This window comes from Equus przewalskii, chromosome 29 (genome assembly GCF_037783145.1).
Source record: "Equus przewalskii isolate Varuska chromosome 29, EquPr2, whole genome shotgun sequence".
Lineage (NCBI taxonomy): Eukaryota > Metazoa > Chordata > Mammalia > Perissodactyla > Equidae > Equus > Equus przewalskii.
Window position 1 is genome coordinate 36,699,881 of NC_091859.1, and position 13,511 is coordinate 36,713,391.

Sequence of the window (13,511 nt, forward strand, 5' to 3'; positions counted from 1 at the left end):
TGACACCTGGCTGTGCCACTTATTGGCTGTGTGTCCCTGGGCAGGGCATTGACCTCTCTGAGCCTCAGCTTCCTCATTGTAGACTGAGGGTGACCACATTTACCTTGCAGGGTTGCTGTGAGGATCGGATGTGTGGATGGGTATAAAGGTGCCAGCCCAATGCCTGGCACAGCCAGGCACTCAGCACACAGTACAGTTGTTACGTTTTCCTCATGGTCCAGATCTACACCATTGATCCTCCAAGTGTGGACCGTGGACCAGCGGCAGCCGCTTCCCCTGGGGGCCTGTTAGGAATGCACAGTGCCAGGCCTACCTCCGACCTGCCGAGTCCTAGTCTGCACTTTAAGAAGACCCCCGTTACGCATGTGCACAGTGGTTTTAGAAGCGCTGATCCGAAGGATGGGTCAGAGATGGCCAAACACCAGGATTCATACGGCTCGAACTAACACATCACCCCTGACCCAGCTGGCCAGCCAGGGAGAGCCGGGTACAGGATCCCTATTATACAGACAGGGAAACTGAGTCCTGGAGAGTCACGTGACTTCCCTGAGTCACAGGATCAGGAAGTGGCCGCACGACGATCTGAACCAGCGCCCTGGGCTTCAGAGCTGTGCCTCCTGGGAGGACTGTCCGGCCATCCAGTGCTGGGCTTGGAGGAGCAAGTCCGCACCCTCGATGTCCTCATCTGTAGAAGGGGGTCCCAGCACAAGCAGGTTGTGGGGAGGGTGTGCAGACGCGGCCCGCGTGGTGCCCTGGGTCGCCCTCACAGAGAATGGGGTGTTCCATGGCCCGCTCACCTCTCTGGAGCCCCTTGCCCTTGAGGGGCTTACAGGCTGAGGCAGGCCCATGCAAGGCAGACAGAAAGACTGAGACAACTGTATGAACGCCCTCTGGCAGTACTTATCTAAGTCAATAAGCAAACCGAGGGCAGCCCAATGGGAGCGACTAATCGTCTCAATAGTGCTCACCACAGCAGTGGGCACAACGCTCCCTGGGCACAGACGTGCCTCAGCCTCTGGGCACAACCCTGCTGCAGCCACGGAGCTGTCCTCCATGGTCCCAGGAAAGCTGGGCCTTCCTCCCGCTCCCCTCCTCCTCCTCCTCCTCCTCCGTCGCCTCCTCCTCCGGGCTCTGACGGGACCTCCGTCATTTCTCCTTGGACGCACAGTGCTGAGGAGCCCAGCACTCACGACCAGCCTCCACCGTCCCACCCGTGTGACCCTGGGTGAATCCCTGCCCTCTGGGCTGTGGATGAGGATGATTCTGGCGCCCACCACATCTGGGGTCGGGGTTATTCTAGCGACTGAATGTGAGTGCTGAGCACACAGCGCTCGCTAAACGGGGCTGTGGTACGATTCCCTCATGGGACGAGGCCATCCCGATGATTTGCCCCAGAAGGAAGCAGCATGGAAATGGAACAACGGTACCCTTATGACAGATGAGACAACCGAGGCCCAGAGAGGGTGGGTGACTTCCCTGAGATCACCCTGCTGGGTAGAGATGGAGCCAGGTTTGGACTTAAGTCCTGGGACTCCCAGGACAGTGCTCAAGCGGAGGGCAAAACAAGTGAGTCAGGAAGGCAGACCCCCTCAAGTCCCCCCGCCGAGAGTGAGATCTTTTTTCATGTGGAATCTGGTGGGGGCGAGCATGTCTGTGTGACACGGGTGTGAGAGGCTGCTGGGGGGACACAGATCTCTGTGTGTCCACGAACTCACGCAGGCCTGGGAGGAAGGGAGGGTGAAAATGCCCCCCAGGCACCGGGGACACCCAGGGCCAGGTGGGTCAGCGGGCTTCCCCTCCCTGAAGACCACCGCAGTTTAGAGGATGCATCTAGGCCTCTGCCCGTCATCTCCCCGTCCGCCCCCACCTCCCCCAGCTCCTTCCTGTTTTGATGGAAGGAAAAAATTTCAACTTTTTCCTTCTTTATTTTTCCAGACGGGTGACTCGCTGGGGAAAGGAATTCCCCCTCCCCAAACCATCATAATACCTGTGTATCGAGGCCGTGGACCCAGGCCCATCCTGTTTGCTGGGATGGTCACGGCTATTTCTGGATGCTTTACGGTGGTACCCAGGGTGGGGATACGGGGGGTGCTCAACTGCCTTCTCCCAGTCCACATCCCCCCTGCCCGCTCCCTCCCCGCCCCCATCCCGTCCTCCCTGCCCGAGCTCTGGGACGAGGGAAGGAAGCCTGCTAGGCCAGGGTATAAATAACTCAGGTGGTTACTCAGCTCCTGAGAACATGATAACATGAGTCACGATGTGAAATCCAGGGGAGCAGCGAACAGCCTCGGGCCGCCACCCCGGGCAGGGCAGTGGGGCTGCAGGGGAAGAGCTGGCGCCTGGGGAGCTCGGTGGGCAGACCCTGGAGGGCGGATGAAGCTGCTGCCCCGTGTGTGGCCTCAGATAGGCCTCTTCCCAGCTCAGACCCTGGGGGTACTCACCTGGAACATGGGGCGGGGTGGGGGCGGGGGCTTCATTCCCAAGGCCCTCCCTGAGCTGGGCAGAGGAAGCAGAGCAGGAGCCTCGCTCTGAGCATCTCTGGTCCTCTCCCTGTGCCTGTCACAGGTCAGTGGGAAGAGCAGATTGTTAGGAACTTCAGCCCCCTCCCCCCATTTCCGAGGCAGGGGGCCTGGGAGCTCCCCGGGCCCCATTGGGATTAGTAGGATAGGGGGTGGGGGGCTTAGACAGGAGGCTGAAGTTCCTGTGCTCTTGGCCCACTGAGCCTTCCCCCACCAGGGTGGCCCTGAATCGGGGACAGTCTCCACCCTCCTTTTGCTGCCTGGCCGCAGTGTGGCCAGGAGGCATGGGGGCAGAAACAGGACACCCTCAAGGATCGCTGGCCCAGCCGGTGTGATCAGCCCAGGCAGCTAGGCTGGGCTGCGGGCCAGTCCCCAGCTCCGGCAGCCCGGGGTCAGGAGGCAACCGCAGCCCCTGCCTGCTCACCCAAGGAAATCTCAGCTTCAGGCTCATCCTCCGAGCAGGGCAGGCCTGGACCCCGGGTTGCCATGGCAACAGGTTCTGGAGCCTGCACAGGCTGAGCTACCCGCTCTGGTCCCCCTGCGGCTGCCTGGCCTGGCAGGGAGAGGGCCCACGGCACCTGTCCTGGTGGGCGGGCAGTGGGCTGGGGGCACAGCTGGTTGCTGCGGACCCAGGCTGGGATTTGGAACACAGGGCATCCGTGTGGCCTTCAGCGACTCACTGTCTGGGTCTGAGCCTCACCCCTGGCCTAGGAAGAGACAGAGTAGGGAGGAAGACTAATGGTTGTCCTGGCACAGCCGAGTGGTTCTTAGCAGGGCCACCCAGGGCCCCCCTCCTCATCTGGGAGGCATCCTCCTTTGGCCTTAATCCCAAGGGCAGCATCCCCAGAGCCTGCATCGCACCTGGCTCTGCCCTGATGGCCCTTGGCCTGGCTTCTCCCTGGGTAGAGAGGGGGCCACCCCACCACTGCCGCCCACCCCTGCATGCGCAGACAGCTTGGCATGGCTCAGACCCAGCCATTCAACGGATGGCCTGCCCTCTGGCCCCTCTCGAACAATGGGGACTCCAGGAATATTGTCCTGCCCGGGCTGAATCAAACGCTCTAAATTTAGCCCATCTCATTCGTCCTTGCTTCCTGCCCCTGCTGCCCTCCTTTCAAGGCGATGAGGTCACCCTGGAACCGCCTGCCCAAGCAGCCAGACCCAGGGGGTTTCCAGGGCCAGGCTGCTCTCCTGCTTTGGGGAACAGGCTATGAGGGGACCAGGGGTCATGGGTCCTCTCTCCCTCCTGCCTTGCCCAGCCCCTGGGCTGCTGGGCCCAGAGCTGAATCTCTAGGAACTTTCTCTCCAGCCTTGGTGGGGAGGCTTCGGAGGGAGGGAGCGGCGAGCTCCCAGGGAGGAAGGCCACGCTGGAGCACCAGGGGCCTGGGCGTTTGGAAGAAACACCAAGGCTCAGGGTCACCCATTCAAACAGGCTGACTGGGTGCCTGCTGTACCTGGGTCCAGCCCGGGGGAGAGCATGACCCTGCCCTCCCGGCGTGGACAGTCTAGAGGAAGAAGGACAGTCAGCAAGTCAACACGAAAGGACCAAGATCATCGTTTTGGTTGTGACATGTGAAGAAGATAAATCAGAGATGTGATCTTGAAACCTAGGTGGGGCGGAGAGCCCTGGCTTCTGGAGAAAGGGTCAGGGAAGGCCTTTCTGAGAGGTGACGTTTGAGCTGACTCTTGGATGACCAGAAAGAACTATCCGAAGATCTGGGTGGGGCGAGCCCTCCGGGCCAGGGGGGGGCAGGAGCAGATGCCCGGGGAGAAGAAACAGGTCTGGTTTGGGGCAGTCAGGAGGTCAGGAGACCACTCCTGGGAGGGAGAAGGGCAGGGGTCAGGAGGCGGCAGGGGCGAGATAGGGCAGAAGCTGGGGTGGCATGCCCCCTGCCAGGCATTCCCCTCCCCCCTGGGTGATGAGCAGAGGAGCCGTGACCCCACTTGCAGATTTAAAAGGATCTCTCGGCTGCGTTGTAGACATGGGGCAGCCAGAGAGCAGGGAGGAGTCTGAAGTCATGACACCTCGGGATCATAAACACTGTTTGCTAGAGGATACCTTCAAGATTTACCTGCTTTGGTCTCTCATGCATCTCTGAGGCCCAGAGAGGGCATGTGTCTTGTCCAAAGTCATACAGCACGTCGGAGCTCTGCCTGGAAAATCTTTTATAGTGTGTAGTGAAAGGAACTTTGCCACCTGAAAAGTGTCTTTTCAAGAACACCGTGTCTGAGACACTGCCCTCAGCCCAGTCCCCTCAATCTGCAGGCTGCGCTGTGGGCCCTGCCCAGGCTCCTGTTGGGGTCAGGGTGAGCAGGCCAGACATGCACAGTCCTTGCGGGATGAGTGGGGGTCTGCCATGTCTGGGGCCTGGCTCCTCCCCCATTCTGAAGACAGGTGTTCCAGCTCGTCGGCCCCTCGCCCCCTCCCCAACCGCAACCCTCTCCCCCATGCCTCTGCCCTGTGTCTCCCAGAAGCCCCTGCTCTCCTGCTCTGCCAAGAATCCGGGGTTGGCAGGGACTTGTGGGGGGCCTCTGGAATGTCGCTTTCCGGTGCCAGCACCAGTTTGCCAACCTTGGCAGAGGCCTTGGGGGCGGACGGGGGATCACCGGATCTCGTCTGGAATGGGGCGGCTGGCAGCCACAGGGGCTGTGCCTGCCGCGTCTCAGGTGAGGGACGGCCAGTCCCGGAGCTGCCCCCGGCTCCCTGGACTGCTGGCCTGCTCCCTCGACTTACCGTCCCTCCAGGAGCGGGGAGCTGGGTCCCTAGCAACAGCGTCCCCGTCTCACTCTTCCTGTACCCTCCACGCTTTCAGTGCCTCTCGCTCACACTTGAACCCTGTGGAGTCGGGGAGCTAGCGCTCTGTGTTGTGATTCCTGTTGACCCTGCAGACACTGAGGGTGAGGAAAAGAGCTTTAGATGAAGGCCGATCTGGGTTCAAATCCCGTCTGGACAGTGACCGCTTCTCTGGGCCTCAGTTTCCTCATTTACAGCATGGAGGCTATCCCGCTGCCGCAAGGGCGTGGTGCGAGCATGTAACAGGGTGACACCAGGCCGCGCCCGGCCCTGGCCCTTCCAGCTCCTCATCTGTGGGCTCCCTCCTCCTCTCCCCGCTCCTGCTCAGTTCCCCTGTCCCTGGTCATGCAGGGGAAGTAGAAAGCTTCTTCCCTCTGCCGGCCAGGGGGAGGGCCCGGGACAGGAGCCGGGGACACTGGGGATCCTGGTAAGGATCCTGGCTAGGATCCTGGCTCAGGAGCCAGACAGACCTTGGTTTGAGCTGTGGCTCATCCCTTGACCTTGCGTGGCCTTGGCCAAGTTACCAACCCTCTCTGAGCCTTGATTTCTTCATTTGTCTGATGGTAATAATAACAGCGCCTTCTCCACCAGGGCTGTTGGGACACAGCTGTTATTGTTAGCATCGTCAGCTGGTGGGGGAAGGAGGGTACTAGCGAGAGCTCATGTCCCCTGCCAACCCCCGGTGGCCCCAGGTTGTGCCGGTGAAAGCCAAGGGCAATTTGGAGCTGCTGGAGTGAGGAGAGGGCAGCCAGCACCCAGACACCGCCTGCCAGCCCCTCTCACAGCAGGAGACACTGCGGTGCTGGCCATTCTCGGGACACCCCACGCTCCCAGCTAGGCTGGTGGTGGAGCTGGGTGAGGCCTCCTTCTCCAGCCAGATGCCCTTCAGGCCTGTGGCAGGGCCACCCCGCCTCCCCTCCGCCAGCAGGGATCAGGCCAAGATGCCTTTATTTTTAAACCTGCGAACAATGCCTGCCTGAGGCACCTCCCGCAGAGGACAGAGAGAGCGAGGATGGGCTGGGAGCCACACTTCCTGGGCAGGCACTCCCACCCGAGACAGGTGCCGCAGGGGGCACGGGCTCCTCTCGCCCTTGGCCTCGACCCTGCTCTCCCTCAGGGGGTCCGGATTCCAGAGTCCTCCGTAGTCCCTGTCCCCCAGCTGGAACGAGCCACCCCCATCAGACAGGCACAGATGAGGCGCACCTGCTGTGCTCAGGCCCACGCAGGGGCTGGTCCCAAGAGTGGCTGCAGGACCCAGGACCTGACCTCTCGGAGGCGTGGCTGACTCCCACAGTCCCCCAGGCCAGGCTGGACATTGTGCCTCCTCGCCCGGCACCCATGATGCTCTGTTGTCCCTCACGCCTCCCCTTGCTCACAGCTCTCCAGAAAATTCCCGAGTCTGTACAGCAAGAGGACAGCGCACCTGGCGATGACCAGCGGTCAACACTCTGAGAGGGTGGGGCCAAATCTATGGCCCTGGAGTCAGGGACATGGGATCTGGTCCTGCTTCTGCCATCAACCCCTGCGTGACCTTGAGGAAGACCAGGACTGTCTTTTGTCCCTGCATTGCCTTGTCTGTAAAAGGGGAGACTGACCCACCCTATTCCCGGCACAGCGTGGGACAGGGCTTTGCAAAAGCTGGAGTGCTGTGCACACGTGGGCACAGGCCTCCTGATGAGCAGGGGACACTGGTAACAGGTGTCCCCAACATCTAGTGGCCTCTATGGAGAGTGACCAACACCAGACCGCAGAGCCAGACGGCCTGGCTTCAATCCTGGCTCTCTGCTGTCAGTCTCAGACTGGGGGCGCGGTAACTGTCCCCTCAGCGCCTCCACTCCCCATCTGTAAGATGGGGTCATGCTGGAACCTGTGTCACAGGGCTGTTGGGCAGGTTGAGATCAATACATAAAGTGAGTGCTCAGTATGCATCAGCTCTTAGCACGTGTGCGCAGAGCCGAGAGGTACATGTGGGCGTGCATGTCTGTGCATGTGTGCTTGTGCACCAGGCTGCATGTGTTCATGCCCTGAGGTTGTGCTCCCAGAGAGTGTGGAAGCCATTGGATGTGTGTGAAAGAGAGCAGGCGGCAAAGTCGGGCTGTGGATCTGCGCTCGGGCCAGAGTCCAGTGCTCATGTGTGAGCGCCAGTGTCGAGGGGAAGGTGTATTCCCAGGTCTGGGCGTGTGTGTGCCCAGGGCAGGCTCACAAGGAACAGCTGTGTCCCCTCACCCCCCATGGAGGTGGGAGCACAGGTGTGTCCCTATCTCCTCCCAGTGGAATGGGAAGCACAGGCCACCAGGGCCCCGTCTCCCAGAGCCTGGCCCCACCCCAGCTGCTGGGGAACAGCCTCGAAGGGAGACCTCTGGGAGGGGGCAGTGGAGAGGGGACAGGCGCCCAGGGCCTTGAAATGGGCTCTATCTCTGCTGTCTCCTGGGTGGCTCTGCTTCCCCTGCAGGGGGCTGAGCATCTCCTGTGGTCACCACTCTGCGTCTTCCCACCCACCAGGGAGGAGATTGTGTGTGTCTTGTCCGCTGCTGTGCCCCAGGGTCTAGTACAGCACCGGGCACACGGGAGCGCTCCACAAGCACGGGGTGGGTGAGGGGCGGGAAGGTTTGTCGCCAGCTTTGTCATAATGTAAAGTACACACAGTGAAAGCCGCCAGTTGTCAAACCTCAGACGGGTAGTCATGTAACCACCTCAACCAGGATGTGGAACATTCTCATTGCCTTGAAAGTTCCTGCATGCCTCTTCCTGGCGAACCCCTGCCCCGTCCCCCTAGCCCTGGACAGCCACTGGGCTGCCCTCTGGTGCTAATGTTGCCCTTTCCAGAATTCCACGGAAGCCAGAGAGAGATGTGGTCACCCCTGCATCTGAGGAGGTCTCTCAGGCTGCCACACTGGCGTGGAGAGGAGGGCCAAGGAGGATCAAGGACCTGGCAGGATGGAGATGACAGTGACAGGTCTAGCCCCGGAAAGATGAGGGGGACCACTCTGAGAAGTGGATTTGAGGGGCCGGCCCTGTGGCCGAATCGCTTCAGTGGCCCCGGGTTCGCTGGCTCAGATCCTGGATGCGGACATGGCACCACTCATCAGGCCACGCTGAGGCGGTGTCCCACATGCCACAACTAGAAGGACCCACAGCTAGAATATACAACTATGTACTGGGGGGCTTTGGGGGAAAAAAAAAGAGGAAGATTGGCAACAGATGTTAGCTCAGGGCCAATCTTCCTCACCAAAAAAATAAGTGATATAATTTAAAAAAAAAAAAAAGGTAGGTTTGAGAGGAATCCTCAGGACTAGGTGAGCATCTGGCCCTGGCAGACGAGGCCAGGTTCCCGCTGGAGCGCTGGCTACAGGCTGAGGTGCCCCTCCTGCAGCAAGAGCTCCGGAGAGAAAGGTGCTCGCAGGCACATGAGTACGTGCGGGTGCGCACACAAGCACACGTGTATGCTCACGTGTGCACACGCACAGGTGCACACACAGACAGGAGGGCAGCCCAGGCCGGGGCAGATGGCGCAGTGAGCAGACGCCATGAGGGCAGCCACTCAGGCCTTTGTTCCCGCCTCCTCCGTGGAGGGACCCCTCCAGGCGGCAGGGCAGAGAGGTTGGCGAGATGTGGGGGGAGCGGGCTCGTGTGGAATCCCAACCGGAGGATGTCTCTGCTGTCCGCCCCCTCTCACAAGTGAGGAAACGGAGGCGTGGAGAGGCTGAATGATTCGGTCATATCACACGGTGACAGCGCTCAAATTCGGCTTTCTCAATGGGTGACAGGTCGGGTTCTCAGAGAGGCTGGCAGTGCCGTCTCCCGTCCCACGTGTTCTTCTCACAGCGCAGCATCGCCGCCCCTCCCTAGGAGACACAGCCTCCCGGGCTCCCTCTCCTCCGTTCCCCGTGGACTTGAACTCGCAGGAGCAATGCTCTCTGGCTTCTGAGCTGGGGCAGACAATGCAGCGTGGCTTCTGCTCGGCTCTCTGGGACGCTCACCTGCGATGCTCTGAGCCGCCTTGCTGTGAGGAAGCCCAAGCAGCCCACACAGAGGCCAGGCGAGGCCCTGGAGTATGGGAGAGGGGGAGGACGCAGGCAACCCCCATGCTCCTGCCTGCTGTTCCAGCTCCAGCCCCCGGCCACACCTGCCCGAGGGACCCCCGGCCAGACCTCCCAGCTACACGCCTGTCCCGAGTCCCTGCCCACAGAAACCAGGAGAAATAATAAAACGGTTCTTGTTGTTTTAAGCTCCTAAGTTTTGGGTCAGTTTGTTATGCTGCAGTGGCTGCTTGGAACACAACCTGTTGCAAATCCTGTTGGACTGATGTGCAAAATAATCCAGAATCCACTTCTTCTCTCATTTTCACCCACCACCGAATCTGGGCCACCCGCGTCTCTGCCTTGACGTCCGCAGCAGCCTCTCACCTGGGGTCCCGCTCCTGCCCTCGGCCCTGCAGGCTGCTCTCCACGTGGCCGCCGGAGCGAGCCTAGGGCACAGAGACACCTCTCCTCAAAGCCCTGCAGGGGCTTCCATTGCTCACAAGCCCTGACAGCAACCCACAGGCCCTATCCGACCTGCCCCCACGACCTCTCTGACCTCTGCTCCCCCACGCATCCCTTACTCTGCTCCGGCTGTTTCTCCAAACTCGTCAAGCACGTCCCTTCCTCAGAGCCATCGTCCTCGCTATTCCTTCTGCCCAGGATTTCCTTTCCCCCAGGCGTCTGCCTGGCTCCCGCACCCTTTCAGCTCTCAGTTCAAATGTCACCTACTCAGTGAAGCCCCCCTAACCACCCTCCCCCCAGAACTCCCCATTCTCCCCTTGCTTTACTTTTCTTCGTTGAATTCCCACCTCCTAATGATGGTGGTCAGTTGCATCTCAATTTTTTCTGTCTGCCTCCAACAGCGACTTCCTTTTTCCTGCTTTACCCTCAGCGCCTAGTGCAGGGCCTGGCACGTAGCAGGGTTTCAGATGTCGAATGAATGAATGAATTAATGAATTAACGACTCCAGAACCCTTGCTCTCGACTGAAACCCTGGGGGGGTGAGAGGGTAAGAGATGGGGTGTGGAGCTTCTCGAATTGGGCTGCCCTCCTGTCTGTTCAGTGTCTGTCCTCATGCTCCAAATGAGGAAACTGAGGCCCGGGGATGGTCGTCATTTATCCAGGGCTAACCAGTCACCCACGGATTCAATAAATATTGACTGAGCAAAAGCTTGATAGCATCCAAGCCTTCCAGGGTCTTTGAATCTGGACTTCCTGGATTCAAATCCCAGGGTTGCCACTTGCAAGCCAAGTGGCAAGTTACTTAACCTCTCTGTGCCTCAGTTTCCTCACATCCACCATGGGGACAATCCCCACCCCCAAGGCCCTCACCGGCACAGCCCCTTCCAAGGCCCCATTCCTCTTTCACGCTCCTAATCGTGTGTATTTCCCTTAAGGATCCCAGATTGATTCAGCGTCAGGCCCCAGCAATCGAGGACTGGGCCGGCCCAAAGGACTTTCAGAATAAACGGTCACTGCCCGTGGGACATGCCTGCACGTGGCGAGTGCTCAGTGCCATGCTGTTGAGGATCCACTGTGGGCCAGGCACTGTGGTTGGAGCTGGGGATTCAGGGATGAACAAGACAGGCCAACGCCCTGTCCTCATGGTTTGTGTCCTGAGAGGCGGACCAGACAATGAACAGTGAGCAATCGGGCAGTTAATGAGGCAGCAATGGGGGCAAAATGAACAATCATGTGTCTTAGGAGACGGAGGAGATGGATGGGGAGGAGGCAGTGCCGTTTGGAAGGGTCAGGAGACTTCTCTGAGAAGGTGACATTTGAAGAGATGAATGGCTAAAAGAAGAGAGCCATTTCAGGCAGAAGGAGCAGCAGGTGCCAAGGCCCTGAGGCAGGGATGAGCTGGATACATTAGAGAAACAGCAACAAGGCCGGTGGGAAGTGCATGAGGAAGTGAGCAGTGGGAGATGAGGTCAGAGAAGCCCGGGTGCTGGGTCCACTTCCCTCTCTTCTTCCCACCTCTGAGGGACTAACACTTGCAGAACTGCCCCCCACCAGGCCTGAGCTGGGGTGCTGCTCTGCCACCACCCCTCCGCCTTGTGACCTCAGCCCCACCCAGCCCCAGCCCCCAGCTCCCACTTCCCCTTCCACTTGTGACCAAAGAAGGCAGGGATGGCATCATTTCCTAAACTGCGTCCCCCCTCCCTCCACTCCCTCATCGGGGAGAGGGTCTCAGACTCCAGAGAGGACGGCAGTGGACAAAGCGGTGACCCTCAGCCTGTGGCTGCCTCCCGTTGCACTCCCCGCCTGCCTCCCACCCCTCAGCCACCCACTGGCCCCGACAGTGTCAGGCCATGGTGGCCTCCTCTCCTTCCCTTTTGCCAACACTCCCAGAAACCATGGGGCTTCCCCAAGTGCATCAGCTGTTCCCCGGGCCCTTCACGCCCTTTCTGCCCTCCTCCCTCTGACCAAAACTCGGCCGTCGCCTTTTCCTGGAAGTCCCTGGGCTGTAATCAGAAGATGGGTCTTGTGCTCATCTCTATCCCCCGGGGCTGGGCATAGGCCTTGGCACCAAGAAGGATCTTAGTAGATGGATGGATAAATGAATGAATGAATGAATGAACAGGGAAGTTATGCAGGTCCAATCAGCCTGTTATCCACTGGCCTGTGTGCTGAGCACTGTGCTGGGCGCAGAAGCCAGGGATGACACAACAGACAGACCCACTCGTGTTCACGTGCAAAGAACCCGTTCCCCAAATCCAGGGGTCTGGCGCACGGCTGGGCTCTGCACTCATTCACTGTGTGACCTTGGGAAGCCATTGACCTGTGCTGAGCTGTTTCTTATTTGCCAAAGCAGCAGCTGGAAGAGGTTAAATGACCTCAAAACATCGCAGTCACGAGTGTGGACTTGAGCCAGACAGCCTGGGTTCAAATCCTGGCCCTGTCCCCTTGTCAGCTGTGCGGCCTCGGGAGAGTTTCTTCACCTTGCTGAGCCTGTTTCCCCATCTGTAAGTGCTGAAGAGCATCATGGCCTGTCTCACAGAATGGTTCTGAAGATTCGCTGTGGCGGCTCCTGCAGCAAGCCCAGCCCGGGGGGAGCACAGGTCAAGCATTAACTGCGTGGTTAATCAGAACCTAATTGGGCCTGAGCTCCTTGATCTGCATCTACAGGGGTAGGACAGATCTGCGTGTCATGGGGGACGCTGGGAGTGGTCAGGACTGAGGTTCTGAGGCTCCTCATGGCACCAAGGACAGGCTGGGAACGTGCAGGCCACGTGTACACACACTGCCCGCCCCACAGCAGCCCCCACCGTCCCCCACCACTGGACCCACGGTGGGGGGGGGTCAAATGTGACGGAGGGTGCTGAGGGAAACTGAGGGTGATCCCCCCATCATGGAGCTGGGCTTCCAGAGATCCACTGGGACATGTCCCTCCAACCCCCACACTCCCACGCCCTCCAGGGGAAGAATGTGCTGGAGGTGAGCTCACAAGCCCCCCTGGAGGTTCCGGGGACCCCTGCGGAAAGGGGCTGCCCCTCACACTCCTGGGTGCCCACCCCTAAGGGCCTGGGTGAGGCGGCCTCATTCAAACAGAGAGAGTTTCAGAATCTTGGTGAGCTCTGTGTCCAGAGCCCAGGGCATAGGCGAAGCTGAGGCTAGGATGGCTGAGCGACTCTCCCCGGGTCACACAGCAGTGGGGGAAGGGCTGGGATCAGAACCCAGGACTCTGACCCCCGGGCATAGTTCTGGAAACCACCCTCATTCTACCTTCCAAAGTGAGTCAGGAACATCTGTACCGCCAGGGCCAAAAATACTCCTGGGGGCTCCCTGCTGAGGATGCTGACAGCTGCCCCAGGTGTCTGAAAGCAGACTGGCCTTCCCAGGAACTGATGACAATGGCACCATTTACGTTCCTTCTGTCGGGGTTCCCGAAGGCCTTATAAAGCCATGATCTTGTCCTGTTCTCGCTACACCCCTGTGAAGTGGGGGACCAGGCCCCATTTGACAAGTGAGCCCACTGAGGCCCAAAAGGATGGAGCGATTTGCCCGGGGTCACACGGGCAGCCTGGTTCTGACATTCGGGCTGCCAACCCAAGCCCAGAACCTTCCTTGAAGCCTCGGAGGTGAGTTTGACCTTCCCTCTCAGAGACCCGGGCAGACCTTATGCAGCATCGACTGCCACTCCCGAATTCTAATTTTTTTTCACTTTTCATGTCT

The 13,511-nt window shown here is 59.8% G+C and overlaps 1 long non-coding RNA gene across 1 annotated transcript; it reads right to left on the reverse strand.

Moving 5' to 3' along the window:
* Positions 1-368: 368 nt before the first annotated feature.
* LOC139080371 (uncharacterized) lies at positions 369-5,686 on the reverse strand. The gene is made up of 4 exons (XR_011534843.1): positions 5,254-5,686; positions 4,592-4,727; positions 2,442-2,556; positions 369-685 (listed from the first exon to the last, which is right to left on the reverse strand). It is a non-coding gene; the product is annotated as an uncharacterized lncRNA (long non-coding RNA).
* Between the last annotated feature and the right edge of the window lie 7,825 nt (positions 5,687-13,511).